Genomic DNA, 17,392 nt, shown 5'->3' on the forward strand with positions numbered 1-17,392 from the left:
CATGGTATTGAAAATAGATTGAGTGGGAGTGCATGAAGTTCAATAAGTATAACAAATCGCACATGCAAGTCATTATGATCATGTGGCTAAGCTTTATGGAGTGCAAAATAACAAGGAGAATATTAAAACAAAGGAAGAAAACCTTCACAACCTCCTCATCTTCACAAGTAAAGCATAAAACAACATAGAGCTACTGCAGGAATAATATTTAATGTACAGTATAACAACATATAATAAAATATACAAGATATGATATAATATGTTGTATAAATAGAACTAAATTGTAAATTTTCCACGCAAGAGGTGTTTTTGTATAATAAAAATCACACCAAAAAACATTGCACTCTAATGCGAGAAGTTATTTGAACTAATCAAAATGGTTGAAATGGATTACATTGAACATTTTTGGTTTCTAAGTTGCAGAAACATTAATGATTAAAAATTAAAAATTAAAAAATTAAGTCAGTGTCACTTAAATGACTAAAGCTACTAAATTTAGTTAGTTTACTTAAAATGTATGACGCTATCAGTTAACATTTTTTGAGTTAAATTGATTTATCTGGTTTTACAGTGTACCATATCTATGTAGGCTATATATTATGAACACCTGCACAAAACAAACAACCTGACACAAACAAACACACACATATATATATGCAATAACTACTGCAGTTTGTACAGTAGAATAGCACTGAATAATGGCATATAATGAAAGTTACTTAATGCCTTCTGCAGCTACACAGTTCTTCCATTATGAATTTTGTACTTAAATTGCTGTAGACAGTTTGTCAGGAAGGTGTTATGATAGGGGCATTTCTGAGGTTTTAGTTTGATGTGATGTGGTTTTTGCTTGAAACAGAATATACTAATAATATTTTATAACAGTATAATACAACCTGCTCACCCTGCAGCCGTCTGGCATGGGATAAGGAAGCTACTGTACCACCAGACTTAAAGGACCAGTGTGTAGGATTTAGTGGCATCTAGTGGTGAAGTTGCCGATTGCAACTTAACACGGCTCACATCTGTAAGTCATGAAAAACCCAAAAGGCCCTACCTACAGCCAGTGTTTGCTTTGTCCATTATTGGCTACTGTAAAAACATGGTGGACTCCATGGGAGGGGAGACACAGCATCTGCAGATAAAAACATTCTAATTTTAAGGTAACAAAAACACAACGATTCTTATATTCAGGTATTTATACACTAATGAAAACATACCCATGAATATTATATTCCATTTCTGCTAATTGATCCTCCTAAATGTTACACACTGGACCTTTAGGAACAGCTTCTTCCTTTGGGCTGTGAGACATCTTAATTAATCCTCAACACTAAATCATGTACATTTTCTATTGACTTATTATTAAAATTTACTGTGTATAATCTGTCTATATATAGTTTTGGTTTCACAAGTAGCATAAAGGGAACTATTAATTGTAAAAAAAAATTTAATTACCTTAAGCACCAAAACAAAGCACAGCCTCATTGGATTTAGACAAACATAGCAGCTAAGACCCAAACATATATCAGTCCAGTATCAAAAAATAAGACATAAAGGAATGAAGGTGCTACTGTTATTCATTTGAGGGAATTAACATTCTTTTAATTCAAGGCATAAGTGATTCATATTATGGAAACAAATTGATTGAGTCAAGGGAGCAAATTAATATACAGGAGACAAGACAAGTAGCACAAAAATAATTGGGATCAAATGAGTCATTTTAACTTTAGAGCCCTTGAATAGGACTCCTGACTGCCCTGGTCTCAGACTTATTTGAGAATCTCCTGAACCTGGTCTGGAATCAGGAGGACTTGACCTTAGATATGACCACTAAACTGGCCTTGACTATCTCATGCTGCTCTCTTTTTAAACTTAAACCACTTTCCCATGCCTGTCTATTACATGTCTGGAGTCACACTGCTGCACACACACACACACACACACACACACACACACACACACACACACACACACACACACACACACACACACACACACACAGTGTAAAAAGAGAGAGTGGGGAGGGGAGAAGGAGAGAACAATTCAGATTGAAAAAGATGGACAGATAGAGAAAAGAGAGAGAAAGAAGCAGAGAGGGAGGGAGGGGGAGCGGGAGGGAGGGGGAGTCTGAACCGCTGAGATAACTCTGTCCAGGTGTTCAGAGCCAAACAAAGGCTCTTTTCAGGCCCTGATGAGAACGCACTGCTCCTCCACTTGTTGCAAAATATACAGGATAGAAAAAAAAGAGCACAACTAAGGCAGAAGCTTATATTCTGTTACCGTACCAAAATATGGACATGGGGAAGGCCTAACCAATTACATGAGCCTCACTGCTGCCAGTAAACAAGAGTATTAGCTGGGAGAGAAAAGAGCTGAAGTTAGAACTGTGAACACTGACAATAAGTGAATTGTATTACATTGCAGTTGCAGTAAATATCATTTGTTTGAAAGTTTATAGAATAATAAGCAACAATCATTGCAGCAGTAAAGTGTGATAGTAAATATCACTAATAATTACACTTATAGACTGATTCATTTGCAACAGTTTTGACATCATGCTGACCAGATTACACTTTCTAGTAAACCTGCAGTAGGTAACTATTAAAAAAATATTTTAAAAAAGTAACTTTGTGTCATATTTTCTGAAACTTGCACTATATCCTGACAGTAGAGCCCCAGATCCCCAGGTCCCCAGGTCGTTGAATACTAACACTGGAAATGAGACTCAACTATCTTTCTCTGCTCTGATTGGTTGTTTTTGTTCAGGCCCGTTTGATTCTTGCAAATACCATTAGGAGCACTAGGAGGAGCCAGAGGAACCTGGGGTGCTCTGTCCTGGAGCCTTTGGAACCTTCTGGGCTACTGTAGAAACATGGCTGGATTCAATGGAAGGCGTGTTTTTTACCTTCTTGTAGTTTGCTCACCTTGTAAAGCAGTGTAGCAATGGTCAGCCGTATGAACATCACAAAAGTGCCAGCACAGGATGTGCAGATCTGCAGAAGAAAATAGATAACAATAAAAGCATTTTAATTTAGCATGAAAAAAACTTTAAGTAATATACAGTAGTCAGTGTTGGGCAGTAAGGCATTACTAGTAAGAATATTACAGTTATAATATTACTTTCCCCAGTAACTAGTAGTGTGACTAATTACTAATACATTTCTGTAATAATATTACAGTTACCACCAAAAAACATTTGTTACAATCTTCTTTTTGTTGTATTTGCCCATCTAATTTGAAATGGTAAATGGACCTGTACTTGTATAGCGCCTTTCTAGTCTTCCGACCACTCAAAGCGCTTTTACACTACATGCCACATTCACCCTTTCACACACATTCACACAGTGATGGTAAAGCCCATGGAACAGAAACTAACATTCATACACATTCACACAGCGATGCACAGCATCGGGACCAATTTGGGTTACAGTATCTTGCTCAAGGACACTTTGACAAGTGGCGGGAGGAGCCAGGGATCGAACCAACAACCTTCCTCTGAGCTAACAATCCAATCCCATCCTTGCATTCATTTTTGTAATTGTGGAGGAAACTAGCTTGGAAGATGGAAACGCTGGAAATATTCCATTACTTTGATTTTAACAAACAAACAAAGATTTTAATCATTGTCAAGTCTGAATTTTGCGGAATTCTCTTATGATATGTTGTACTTAATAAACTGAATACAAGTGAGTCACAGCATGTTAGTCAACTAAAACTACACATTGCTGACTTGGGACTACACATTGCTGATGGGATGGATGCAAAGGCTTTAGGGGAAACACTACAGGTGATTCCGAGAAAAAAGTTTTAACTAATAGATTTTACCCAACTTACCCAATGAATGACTTACGTTGATAACAGACAATTGTTTTTTGTATTAAAAGTTTTCAGAGTCAGAGATGGCGAGAGACATAGTGACCAAATAAAGCCGAAGGTAGGACAATCGCATTTGCAACAATGGTCAGATTAGTCAATAACTGAGAAATCTTACAGAGCAGCAGCAATACGCATGCAGGGCAACAGCTGCATTGACAGAGCAGAGGGAGAGCTGGGAAATTGTGCAGTTTAAATAGACCGCCAGATTGGAAGGGTGCGTTTGGTTAGTGATTATAGAGTGAGGCATGTCATGTGTGTATATCAGCGCAGCTCAAGTTGACTGCCTGAACTAGCTCACAGGTGTTGCTCCATATATCACCATGACACTTCCCCAGCTGATTACTTACATTTACACAATTCGTTTTTGTATGTATGTATCTTCTTTATGCAAATGAGGCAAAAACTAATCTATAACTAATAACTCTACAGATGCAAACAGACAAAGTGCTGTAAAATAAACACCTAAATGTGGATTTTCTTTCCACTAGTCTGAAAGAAGACATGTTATGGAAGCAAAATAGCGCCTGTAATTTCAACTGTAGTGTCTTGCCTTAACACAACCTCCCGCACTTTTCACTGCACTGAAACAAACATCACACAGCTTCATATGCTGGCAGTGAATGTTGCAGAAAAGTTGAAAAAACTAATTTGAAGAAAATGTTATGTGTATATATAGTAGTACATTCACGAATACAGTGGCATTCAAATTAGAATTAGAGATTTGTTGGCAGGATAACAGACCACGTCATGTTCAGACATGACAAGAAATGGATCACTGCACTAATACAGTCCTTAGTGAATGTGCAGCTGAAAGTTGGAGGGAGATTGAAAAGGTAGTAGTGGACAGTGATGCATGCACATTAAAATAATCGTTTTGAATTAATGTCAAGCAGACAGTTTATAACTGGGCAGAATGTTGTAGGTTGTAGTTTTTGGAAGCACAGCTCTCCTGCTGGGATGGACGACCGTGGTAATTGTCTCAGCTTTCTTTCTGGCACTATATTTACCCAAGGTTTCATCAGTGGTGCTGGCCTCGGCATCAACATCCATTCAGTGCAGAGAGCTCTGTGGGCTCAGCTTGCAGAGGGATATGTGTCTGCCTGGCGGCCCTCTGTCATCCCTCTCTGCCTAAGCTTACAGGAGTGATATGGCGGCCTTTTGATGTCAGGAAGAGATTCTTACTCCTGGCTGTTTCTCACCAATTCACATCAGTCCAGCCTCTTACCCAGTCTGTTAAAAGGAGTGAGAGAGCGCTTTGTGTTTTCAGATCAGAGCAATTTGCAAGTTCATTCACGAACAGTGTCAAACAAAAGGAGCTTAGATATAGAGTCTCTCATCACTCTTTCTAATGGGCAGTAGATCAACTTTCCTACCTGATGGCATCTCAATTATTTAACTGCACAGTTGGGGAAGAAAGTTAGACATTTTTTTCCATGAAACTGCTGGTTAAAGTAAAAGGTCTATTTTACTGTAATACTGACAACCAGCTGAGGAAAGATCCACGTCACGCTGGAGCAATTTCTGTGGACAGACATCTGATTTTCATAATAAAACATAACAGCAACAGGAAGGAACCACAATCATTGTGCATGCAGTCCAGATCAGATTCGGAAAAACCTGTACTGAAGTCAACTCCCAACTTATTTTTTTAATGGTTATACAACTATTCTCTATGTAAAGATTTAGTGCAGTCATGGTGTCACATTCCCTCTGCCTGTGTTGCAATCGCAGCCTCTCTGTGGTTTGTTTACAGAGCCAGTCTGCTCCGTGTGCAGCCGTAGAGCGACTGAAACTGCTGTTTTTATCATCTACGTCGGTGAATGAAGGATTTATTTCAACCAAACCAGAGTTGGTTATTGTTGGAACAGTGGAAAGACTAATAAAGACTGATTTGGTGGGTTTTATTTTGTTTCTGTCCACTCTGAATGAAGTCATGATGTTACAGTGATATACAAGGTAAAATCACCGTGTTCATCCCTGGATTCTGATAAGCTATAGCCATATTACATCTGTTTTTACTTATACAAAAGGTTGATTGTGTAGGGATCCTTTCCATAATGTTGTCATACACTTAAAATAACAATCTAACCCTGTGAATTAAGGGTACAATGTGTAACATTTAGGTGGATCTATAAGCAGAAATTGAACATAATATAACCCTAACCTGCCTTGTTGAACCGCCAGAATGGACAAACCAAACACTGGCTGTAGATTGTTCACAGCCCATTCTCATTCCCTGGTTGTCAAATACAGACGTCAGCAGTGTTCAGTTAGGTACAATCTGCAACTTCACCACAAGATGCCACTAAATCCTACACACTGGTTCAAACCAGCATTGGTGATTGTTGGGAAGACTGTAGAAAGACTAACAAAGACGGTTTTTGGTGAGTTTCATTTGATATCCAACCCATTGCTGATGCTCTAGTGCGACATCCAGTGGCAAGTGAATTTTCAACAAAGAGAAACAAATCTAAAGGAACAGGCAAAATCCAACAAATCAGGCAGGAAGTCAAAAAAACACTGACGAAAATAAGAGGAAAAGGTTGGAACACCTCACACATGGATAAAAACAAGCTGGCATTGAAATAAGGGAACACAAAATGTACCCTCCACCTAATGTGTCTGCAACCTGAGAGCCTTGTGATGCATGTAGATGTTCCTCTAAGTGTCTCATATTTCCCTGGGCTTGGGAACAAGTATGATTCATGCATTTATTAAGAAGAACAGGATATCATTCATTCCTATGAAAGTCGCTCACCAGGAGCCAATCCAAACAAGTCTTAGAGCTATTAGAACATGCGCATGTCATTTGCTGGCCAAGCCGGCTGACTTCCTGTTGGGCCCCTACACAAGAGTGAAATAAAATAATTGAATCATATGGGACTTTCTGAATTTTACTGGACCAAATGGATCACATGTTTGTGATGCTTAGAAAAGTGTATTCACAGTTTTACAGCAGTTCCATTTCTAGTGATTGTATATGGGGAAAGTGCTTTTTGTGAACAGCGTGCGACACAGGATGCAGCCTGAAGATGTGTGGCCCCTATGCCCTGTGCTGCTCCTGGGTGTTATGGTTTTGGATTTTAGTTTAGTTATTTCCTCTTTTATGTTGAAAGAGACCTTGCTCATGTGTCCTGTGTAACTTCACTTCCTGCCTTTGTCTTTTTTACCGACAAAGTGTCACCTCTGCTGGCCTGATACTGTGATAAAATTGTGTTATATTGTTTAAAAATAGAGAAGAACTGATACACAAGGCCAAGGTATCAATAGAAAATCATTACTTTTAAGAATGATAGTCCTCCTGAAATCAGTAGAAATATAAATATAAAATGCAATACAATAGCTTTCTGCCCAGTGTGCGGTGCCGTGGTGGGCTGCAGAGATGAAAGGCAGTCTGGTAGATAGTGTGTCACAGTGCAGACATAGCCAACATCCCTGCCCTGGACTGAAGAATGTAGCAGCTTTGTGAGTGGATGCAAAAGCTCCACTCTAATGTGCAGGATTGAATGACAGAACAATGTTTACATCTCCCTTTTGGCCTGGAGGTAGTGGTGGGGGGTAAGGGGGGTTGGTACTGGGGAAATAAGGACTGTTAAGTCTCCATTCACACTGCAGAACATGATTCTCACCCCTTTCATCTTATATCAAACTTTTTGGATGGATTTTATTTGCTGGAGGATCCAGACATCCATCTGTCTCACGGTTTCTCTTCGTATTAACAAGTGACAGCACTGCTGACATGCTGGGCAGATTAACAGTAACAATTCCAATTAACAATTACATAGGTTCTAGTTGTGTGCCATCTCAAGCAGAAATCTATGGAAGCCAGTTTCCGCCAATGTGACAAAAAAAAGATTCTGTCATTATAATGAGATAGTTTATACAAAATATAAAACATATTTTGTATCCATAATTGTGTCAAAATTGTGATGGTCAAAATATTGAGAAAGTTTCTCATTATAATGACTTACAGAATCCTTTTTTTGGTCAAAGTGACAGAAATGGGTTTCCATAGAAACCTCTGTGGCTAGCAAATGAAGCCAACATGGAACTGTAGTCCCCCAAATGGCCACTTAAGGCTGGCTCCAGCAGTGAGTCAATCTTTCATCTACAGAGGGAGCAGGTCCTCTGTAATGGAGTCTGCCATATTGAACTGCCATGTTTCTACAGTAGCCCAGAATGGACAAACCAAATGCTGGCTCTAGATATGTCATGTCACCAGGTGTAATTGATTGTTACCATGGAATGACAGCTAATAGTTCAGTGATTGTCTGGGGGTAATAAAGTTAACTTTCTAGGCTATTTTGTGCAACTGTGTAACTTCAGTTAGACTAGTTTAAAGCTTAACTTGAACTGGCTCAACTTTATGGACAACTCTCAAAGAGTTTTGTTAATCTGATATAGATTTAGTTTTGCCTTGATCTCAGTGCCCCTGATCTTAATGAGTCTGAAGCCTTTCCAGACTTGGTCTTAACTTAAATTCAAGAGCGACGAAGGGCCTATTGCCCTCCTCCCCCCGTGGCTTGGCCTGGCCTCCTTACTGTGCTATTTGAAATGCAATTAAAGGTAAAGTATTGGAATGATTATTATAATATTATTAATACATATTATTTGATATATATATAATACTATATTACCATAATATCTGTGGGTTGTTTTTTGTTGTTCTACTTAGTTAGTTACTAAGTTATTTATTTGAAAAAAAACAATTAAATGATACAATTATTAGCATTATAATATTAACATTATATGTATATATACATATATAATTGTTTTCTTTTTTTAAATATGTTATTCCTTTTGTCCATACTCCACAGACATTTATATTGCCCACACTGACCCTGTTGTTGTTTATAATGTTGTAATTGTTTCATGTTTGGTGTTGTTGTATGTTGTTTGTATGTGTATTTAATTTGATGTCACATAATAATCACTGTCACCAATGTACCATGTATGTCACAAAAAAAAAAAAAAAAAAATTCAAGACTAATTTGCTCTTTAGGGCAGTTTTCAGGTTTTTATATTGTTATATAATGTTGCCCAAACTGTAAATGCACATGCAGATGCACATGCACAGACACAGACACAGACACAGACACACACACACACACACACACACACACACACACACACACACACACACACACACACACACACACACACACACACACACACACACACACACACACACACACACACACACACACACACACACACACACACACATACACCTGGGGCTGTGTTTCTCTTCAGAGAAATGCAATGCTTTAATGGCAGTGCCACAGAGGACATATCACCTGTTCTCCTGTTGCAGAGAAATTCTCAGAGGCTACTTGTACACAGTACACAGCTCCAGTGAAACTGTTTTTGGATACATGTCGAATCAATACACTCTATTGTGTGGAAACTCAGAGCAGTTCAGTGAGAGACTCCCACAGCATTTGGGATAGCTGGCCTGCTCTCCTCTGCTGCTCAGGGAAGCATGAGTGGATCCTGGATTAGTGCACACAGTGTATTCTGTGTGGACACACAGTCATCTCTTTCTACCTGTTCCTCTCTCTTTGTTTGAAAAGGGATAAGTAAAGCCTTAAGATCTGTTTTAGAGCCATCAGGACAATCTATCCACCCTAAAAATCTAGGCAGTCCACCAGTATTAAGAATACAGGTACTTCTTACACTTTGAGAACCGCTTTAGAATAGCTCACTGATAGACAGGCCACACATGATGCCATCATGGTGTCTTCTGGGTGTGAAGATATGATCCACATTTCAAACTGAAATCATCTAGTTTGAAAATTTTCCAAGAGGTGCCTCAACCATGTGGGCGGTCCAAAATGCTACAATGGTTTTATCATGTCATTTCATCATGCAGCTTTTTTCATGTGGTTTAAATGTGTCATTTTCACGTAGTGTATTTGAATATTTCTGCATACTGAATCCATAAACAGTGTTGGAATTGCAAGGTTCCATTGCACAGACCAAGAATGGCTGCTTGTTTTACCCCCTTAGTTAATACAAGAAGGGTTGATCTGAGGGAACCTGTAGAAATGGTCTGTGATTTATCAGACAAATATTAATGATGTTTACATTTAACTGACAAGAACATCTACCAGCCATGTGAAAAATGAACAGCAACGATAGGAATGCAATGGTTTCCTAGCACCAGAGAACCTTGTTGGGTGGAGGTCAGAGTTTGTCATAGGAGACCGCTGATTGTTTCCCACTTCATTTCTTTTAACCATGACCACAATCATTCCCTAACCAAGCAGTTATGTTTAACAAACTCAATAATTAAATTGCTGAAATGGAACAATGTGATGCACTACCAAAATCCATTCATTGAATCATGCTGACTGACTTTACTCCGAAATTGCAACTACAGAAAAGCGCTAATCATAGCTGCCATGAGAGCAATTAGTATTTACTCAAAGAGAGGAGAGAAGAAAGCATCAAGAGCTCTTAACGTGAACAAAGATGAAAATGGAAGAGGAAAGGAAAGTTTCTATTTATTAACTACAAGTCACATTTGAGACATTGGCGCTCTAAATGAACTGTAAATAGCTGGTGAGTAAGCCCATTTGAAACAGGAAGCCCAGTCAGGTTTGAGCATCTGCCACTTCATGCCATTTTCTATGTTTATTTTCCCTTCAAAAGCAGGCTGTTGTTCAGTGCTTTTAAAGTGGCAGAACAGAGGAAAAGTTTAAATTGGCTCTACTGGAAGAGAAATGTTAAGCATCCTCTTCCACACTGTATTGAAACTGTCTTCTTTCATGCATATGAGGCATTCAGCTTGCTTTGGACCCTGTTCACAAGTTTCTTGTAGTCTATTTATAAACTAGTTTGCACAATAGCAATGCATCAGTGAATGTAGTGTACTTCAGTGTTGTTGTAAATTGGATTTGGGATAGGCAACGGAGCAAAACAAGGGACCCACATGTTAATGTACTAACTTAATTTAATGGAAAGTATATCATTCTAAGAAAACCTAGTTGTACCCACAGCCTATGGTGTTTATTACACCTGGCTATACAAAAGTGTTGGATATAGAAAGTGGAACTATTTGTACTACAGCTGCACAATATGGCAAAAACATCATATTGCGACCATTTTGACAGATATCGTGATATATGTGATGATTAGTGAATGAATGATCATTTTTGTATCACAAATTAAATTTTCACTGAAAAAAAAAATTAAAATCATCATGATGAATTCATTCACAGTACATCATTATAATGCTGTTTGTCACACATTTTACCTTACTGAAAAAATTGCAGCTTTAGCAATTTGCATATTGCACTTGGCCATATTGCAATCTTGATAATATTTTTAGATTAATTGTACAGCCCTAATTTGTACCATTGCTGCCATCAGTCCCAAGAGATGCAATTCAATTAAATTCAATTCAGTTTTTTTTGTATAGAGCCAATTCAGAAATAAAGCAGGTCTAGACCGTACTAAAATGATTTACAGAGACCAAACAGTTCCCACAATGAGCAAGCACTTGGCGACGGTGGCAAGGAAAAACTTCCTTTTAAGAGGCAGAAACCTCGGACAGACTCAGGCTCTAGGTGGGTGGCCGTCTGCCTCAACCAGTTGGGGTGAGAGAGAGCGAGAGAGACAGAGAGAGAGAGAGAGAGAGAGAGAGAGAGAGAACAGAGGTAACGACAGAAGGACAGAGACAGAGACAAAGGTGCACAGCAACAACAGTAGCAACAACTACACCAATAGTAGTGACAAATGGTGATGATGATGATGATGATGATGAACATGAAGAAGATGATGACGATGACAACAACAACGATGGGGAACGATGGACAATAATAATAGTAATAATAGTAACTGTAATGATAATAATAATAATAATAATAACAATAATAATATTGTCAGTAAAATTAGCAGTGGGAGTCAGTTGGAGTCAAGCAGGACCATGGCAGCAGGCTCTACCAGGATCCATGAGAACCTGCGAGACGAGATAGGCGGTCCCACAACGAATTCAATTCAAAATCCTCCTCACACACAAAGCCCTCCATAACCAGGCCCCTTCCTACCTCACTGACCTGCTCCACCGCCACAATCCATCCCGTAGCCTCCACTCAACTGATGCAAAGATTCACCTTTTTAAAATTGCTTTTAATATTTAGCTTAGTCCGATGTGTTTTTAGTGTTTTACTATTTGATGTTGTTTTGCTGCTTTTATGTTGTCTTTATGTAAACTTTCTTTGAGTATCCAGAAAAGCGCTTATAAATAAAATGTATTATTATTATTATGATTATTATTGAGAACTCCGGGGAAGAAGTGAAGTTAGTAACATGCATTAATGGGACATTAATGTGCATAACTAAGGGATGGTTCAGGACTCATCTGAGCCAGCCCTAATTATAAGCTTACAAGATACATAGTATCAAACACAGTAACGCAGGACGAGATTGCATTCAGGTCTTCACAGTTGAGATCTTAAATAATAATGTAAACTTTAAAAATAAGTATTGCATTTAGTTTTCTGCACAGTAAGGAACACAATAGAGATAGAGGCCACAGTTGTGAAAACTTGTGAGAAGACCTTGACTCAGGCAAATATAAAAACTAAAACCACTAAAGATTGAGGGCAGGTGAGTCAGTGTGTGTGTGTGTGTGTGTGTGTGTGTGTGTGTGTGTGGTGTGTGTGTGTGTGTGTGTGTGGCTGGATATCAACTTTATGTTCATCAAAACAAGTTCAGGTTCAGGGTTAGTAGGGTTACTTTAAAAACACAATCCGATTACTTTCTTTTACTTTTGGATTATCTCAACAATAAATATGCAAATAAAAGAGAAAAGAAATTAAATAGTAACATAAATTGAAAAGAGATTTCTATAAAGAGCACGATGTAGGTGTATTCTATAAAACAACAGAACAATGTGACCACAGAAAAGAAAATTTAAACCAAGCATAAAAAAATGTATCCTCTGCTCAGTGTATTTTTTTGAAATGATATATTTAAAAATCCCCTTTTTTACAAGAAGTAACTGGAATCTGATTACGTCTTTTTTCTGTAATTTTAAAGAATTACAGTTTACTTTTTTGGTATCCTCATTACATTTAATCTGTTACTCCCCTAGCCTGCTCAGGTTTGATACAGAGTGAGTGATGCTATAGTTATAAGTCACACAAACAGAGCTGAACATGCCATGGCAGAATTGGGAAACAGAAACGAAAGTATTGTTAACAAATATAAGAGCAAATTATAAATAATAAATAATAAAGCTACTACAAATCTATCTACTGTGAAATATGTGAAATGAACATCACTAGAATAACATGTGCCCAGAGGCAGCTGTTTTATGCGGGGAAACCTGTACACACCATACATATTTGGACATTTACACTGAAAAATGGTGGACCTAAGCGTGTGAAAGAGTGTGGAGTTGTGAAAAGAGAAAAGACACAGAAGTGGATGTGTGGGTAGACATTTTCATAATTGCTTAGTGTGTGTGACAGTGTGACCTTTCTGTACTGTGTCATTCATTCATATCAGTGCAGGTCAAGCAATCTCAGTTCTATGTCCGCAGCCCGCAGCTCACAGGCAGATTGTCTTTAACCTTTTTATTTTACCTGTACTGCATGCGAGATAATTATGAAGGTTGTTATTATTTACCTTGTGAAATATGAATGTCACTGTGGAGTATTATTTAGATCATATATTAAGTGGTTGGTATACCTAAACTGTCATCCAGTGTCCCAGCTACTAGGTCCACAGAACACACTGTCAGCCTTTCATTGGGACTATTTCTTTGTTTGATCTGTATCTGGATAATGACATCTGATCACAGGCCTTTGCATTTACCTCTGATATTAATGACTTTTCTCATTATCTCCCTTCTGCCCACATTGTCATCAGATTTCTATATTCAAATTAGGTAGGCGGAGTCGGTCACGTTAACAAGCATGGTGAGTCTCAGGTCAGGTGACAATGATGCAGGATGTTGTAAAGGTACCTCTACAAAGTACAAGGTGAGGGAGATGACAGACAGAGACAGAGGAGGATATCTGGTAGGCCAGAATACCTTCAGATGTGGTCTGGTAGCATTCTGATTGCAATGTGTTCTGTGTGCATTTACACCAGTGTTAAAATTGACTTTTCCTCCAATAATAAGACAACTGTACTGAAAACTGTTTACAGTAAGGTATGTGAAATATCCAGAGTAACATGGAATTTTTTTTTAAATCATTGCTTTAAGCATCTATTTACTATTCACCGCCATTGGATTGCTGTGGTCGAAATCTATGAGATAGATATCTTAGAACCTTGTCAAATAAAACCCTATCAGTTGAATTTTTTTGGCTGTTGAGTAACTAGGTCTATATATTGGACTGACTGCCAACTTCGTCAATCGGCTTCACAATCATTTGGGTGTGTCATCAGCAGTGTCGGGTAGTTATTGAAAAATAGTATAGTTACAGCTACTAGCTACTTCTGTCAAAAGTAACTGAATCACTTTACCAATTACTGCATATTAAAGTAATTAGTTACTCAGTAATGTAACTGGCATTACTTTTAAATGTCTGCTTCAATTCTCTTATAAATGCTCACAGCTGACAGCTATTATTGTTTTAGTCAAGTTTAATTTTCTGCTCATATTCTGCACTCCATGTCCTACTTGAACAATGCATAGTGTATATACTTTCATTTATAGTTTTATATATTCTGTTATATTTTGTATTTTGTAATGTTTGTATTTGTGATATTCTTTGTTCTCTGTTTTGCACTACTTTGCCCTATTGCTGCTGTGTCAACCTGAATTTCTCCTATAAGGGGGATCAGTAAAGGAATATCTTATCTTATCTTATCTTTAGTGTTGCTGTGGGAAGGGCAAATTTATCTAGTTAATAATACTCCCGACCACCAGAAGGCATCAACACGAAGCGCTCCTAACTGTAAACTACACTTATTGTCTTGGTTGGTAGAAAGGAGTTTTCATTAGAAGAAGACCCATATGAATGTAAACATTAACAACAAGCTTTGCTACATTATCATTTCATGAATCGACTAAACTGTTTTGGGCCATCGTAAGGTCAGGGGATGTTGGGTTATAAACCGAAAACCAGTCCATTGCAATTCTTCAGGTAGCCACTTCCACTCCACGTTTTCAGGGCTCTAACAATCTATACAGATTTCAAAATGTTAATCTACAGTTTTATGTTTATGCAAGTTTATCCATAAAAGCCTTAACCTACAGCTGTGCAGGACCTGCAAGCTTCCATCAGGACATAGTCTTCCCCAAGTCCTCATAGCCCCAGTCCTGAGCCATACTCTCACTTCCCCATCCCCTTTTATTTCCATTCTCCAGCCATACACAAGATGCTCTCAGTCTTTCCCACCTGTCCCAGTGCCCTGTCATTTCAAACACAGCCACTCCCTCCTGCCCTACATCACCTGACCTTCCCCACCCACATAACTGAACTGAACTTGAACCCTAGCCTGAACTTGTTCCTGTTCTGCAGTGGCTGTATTTGACCAAAAAGGTGTCATTACCCTAATTCAGCATAACCCTAACCACATCATAATTCTATTTCTTTTGGCATTTTTATCCATTTTACAAGTACATTTTTTTAGCAAATTTCTCAAAGTCTTTTCTCACCCTAACCATCTCACTCCTCATACCTAAACCCAACCAAATTAAGAAACACTAGCCAATCACAGGCGGGTCACAGTCTTCGCAGACTGCTGGTGGGGGGAAAAGAATCAAGCGTTACACAGTTGTTTATGGGTGCGTACGTAGGTTCACCAGGAGGTGGCGATACCCAATCAAAACAAAGGGTGCTCATGTGAACAAAAATCTGGTACTCAGGCATCCTGTATCCATTCCTTAACCCCTAACTGTACCTGTCTACTTGAAAGTTTATGAATCTTCACTTCATCAATAAATCCCTGAACTGTTGTCTGTCTGCAATTGGGTCCTTCCCTTCTTGCCCTGCACTCTGACCCATGGTTTACATGTTTTTTAAACCCAGCAGTGAGTTTGCTGTCCTCCAAATCATTTTTTAGTTGATCAGAAAACAATATCAACAATGCAGGCGGCAGCAGGACACAGAGGGGTCTGGGATGCCAGCATGAGGGAATTCCTACACTGGCCCCTCTGCCACACTGTTCTGCCTCAGTGGCCTGTGCATCTGGCAAGAAGGTGAAGTGCTTTCACCACAAAATGAAGTCTTAATAAAATGGTGCAGCTAACAGCTGGTTATGGTAACAGGGGGGTGAAAGCCATCAGAAAGAACCTCTTTGTTTTCTTAGAGTTCGGCACAAGGCGGCCAAACGTCACACAGCTGACCCCTGATAGCGGCTTGTCTCCTGGACCGAGCAATAAGATAAAGAGTCCCTTGAGAAAGCCATGTGGAAACTTGCCAACGGCTGCCCTGGAATGCTTCCTCGTTTCCTGGAGGACAAATATGTTTCATTCATCTAGCAACAATAGCGTACAGGCCTGAGTGTGTCTGAAATGAGGCAACCCCAAATAATTTTCTCAAGAGTAAAAAGGTTGAATATGTACTTGTGGATTTTTTTTGCCTTTAATTGATAGGACAGCTAAAGATAGACAGGAAAGGGGGAGAGAGAGAGAGAGAGAGGGGATGACACGCAGCAAAGGGCCACAGGTCAGACTTGAATCCACGGCTGCTGCAGCGTGGACCTTGGTACAGGGTCAGCATCAGCTCTACCAGGTGGGCAATCAGGGTGCACCCTTGTGAGCTAGGTATTTTCCAAAAGAATGAGAGCAGGTGTCCTTTTCGCATTCAGAGAGACTAAAAGAAGAGAGAGAAAGTAGAAGCAAAACACAATGGCAGTTCATCGTGTTTGTGATCTCACAGCAGAATAATAAACCTCAGGTGTTCCAACCCTCCTGGTTTTGGCTCCTAGGAGGGAGTTAGTGGAATTACACAGGACAAGCTCAAGATCACATTGAAATGAATTCCAAAGAATTAGTCCAATTAGTCCAACACCATGACATCACAGGTGTGGTTACGAAAAAAAAAAAGATCAAAGCACACTGAACGGTGATGCTGGATGTGATCTACTACATACCTTTAATGTTCTGTTTGGTAGGTGAGTAAAGTGAGTGGTTGTTGGACAGACAATGATTAAAGAATTAGCACTGATATGTTTTTAACTCCAGTTCCAGATCACTGTTGGTGCCCCCAAAAGCCAGTCCGTAGCGCAAAATGACACATAGCATGTGTGGCTGTCTGTTGTATCCCCATTTCTGACACCATACATTGTGCTTGTTGTTCTCATCCTTGTGTGTTGTGATGCCAATCAGGATCACCAGCACTACCAACCTCTGGAAGTACCTGGAACTTGGATCTAGTATCACCTCCTGAGCAGTGCCAAATTAAGTTTCAGGAACATGTCCTAAAAGAGGGCGGAGAACAATGAAAACAAAAGCAGCAATGGGTACATGTTACGCTATAATTTGTTAAGTTCTTGCAGTAGAAATGGGCTATTTGTTCTCCAGCTAGTCATAAACTTCTGTCTGTCT

This window comes from Dicentrarchus labrax, unplaced genomic scaffold (assembly GCF_905237075.1).
Source record: "Dicentrarchus labrax unplaced genomic scaffold, dlabrax2021, whole genome shotgun sequence".
Taxonomy (NCBI): Eukaryota; Metazoa; Chordata; class Actinopteri; family Moronidae; genus Dicentrarchus; species Dicentrarchus labrax.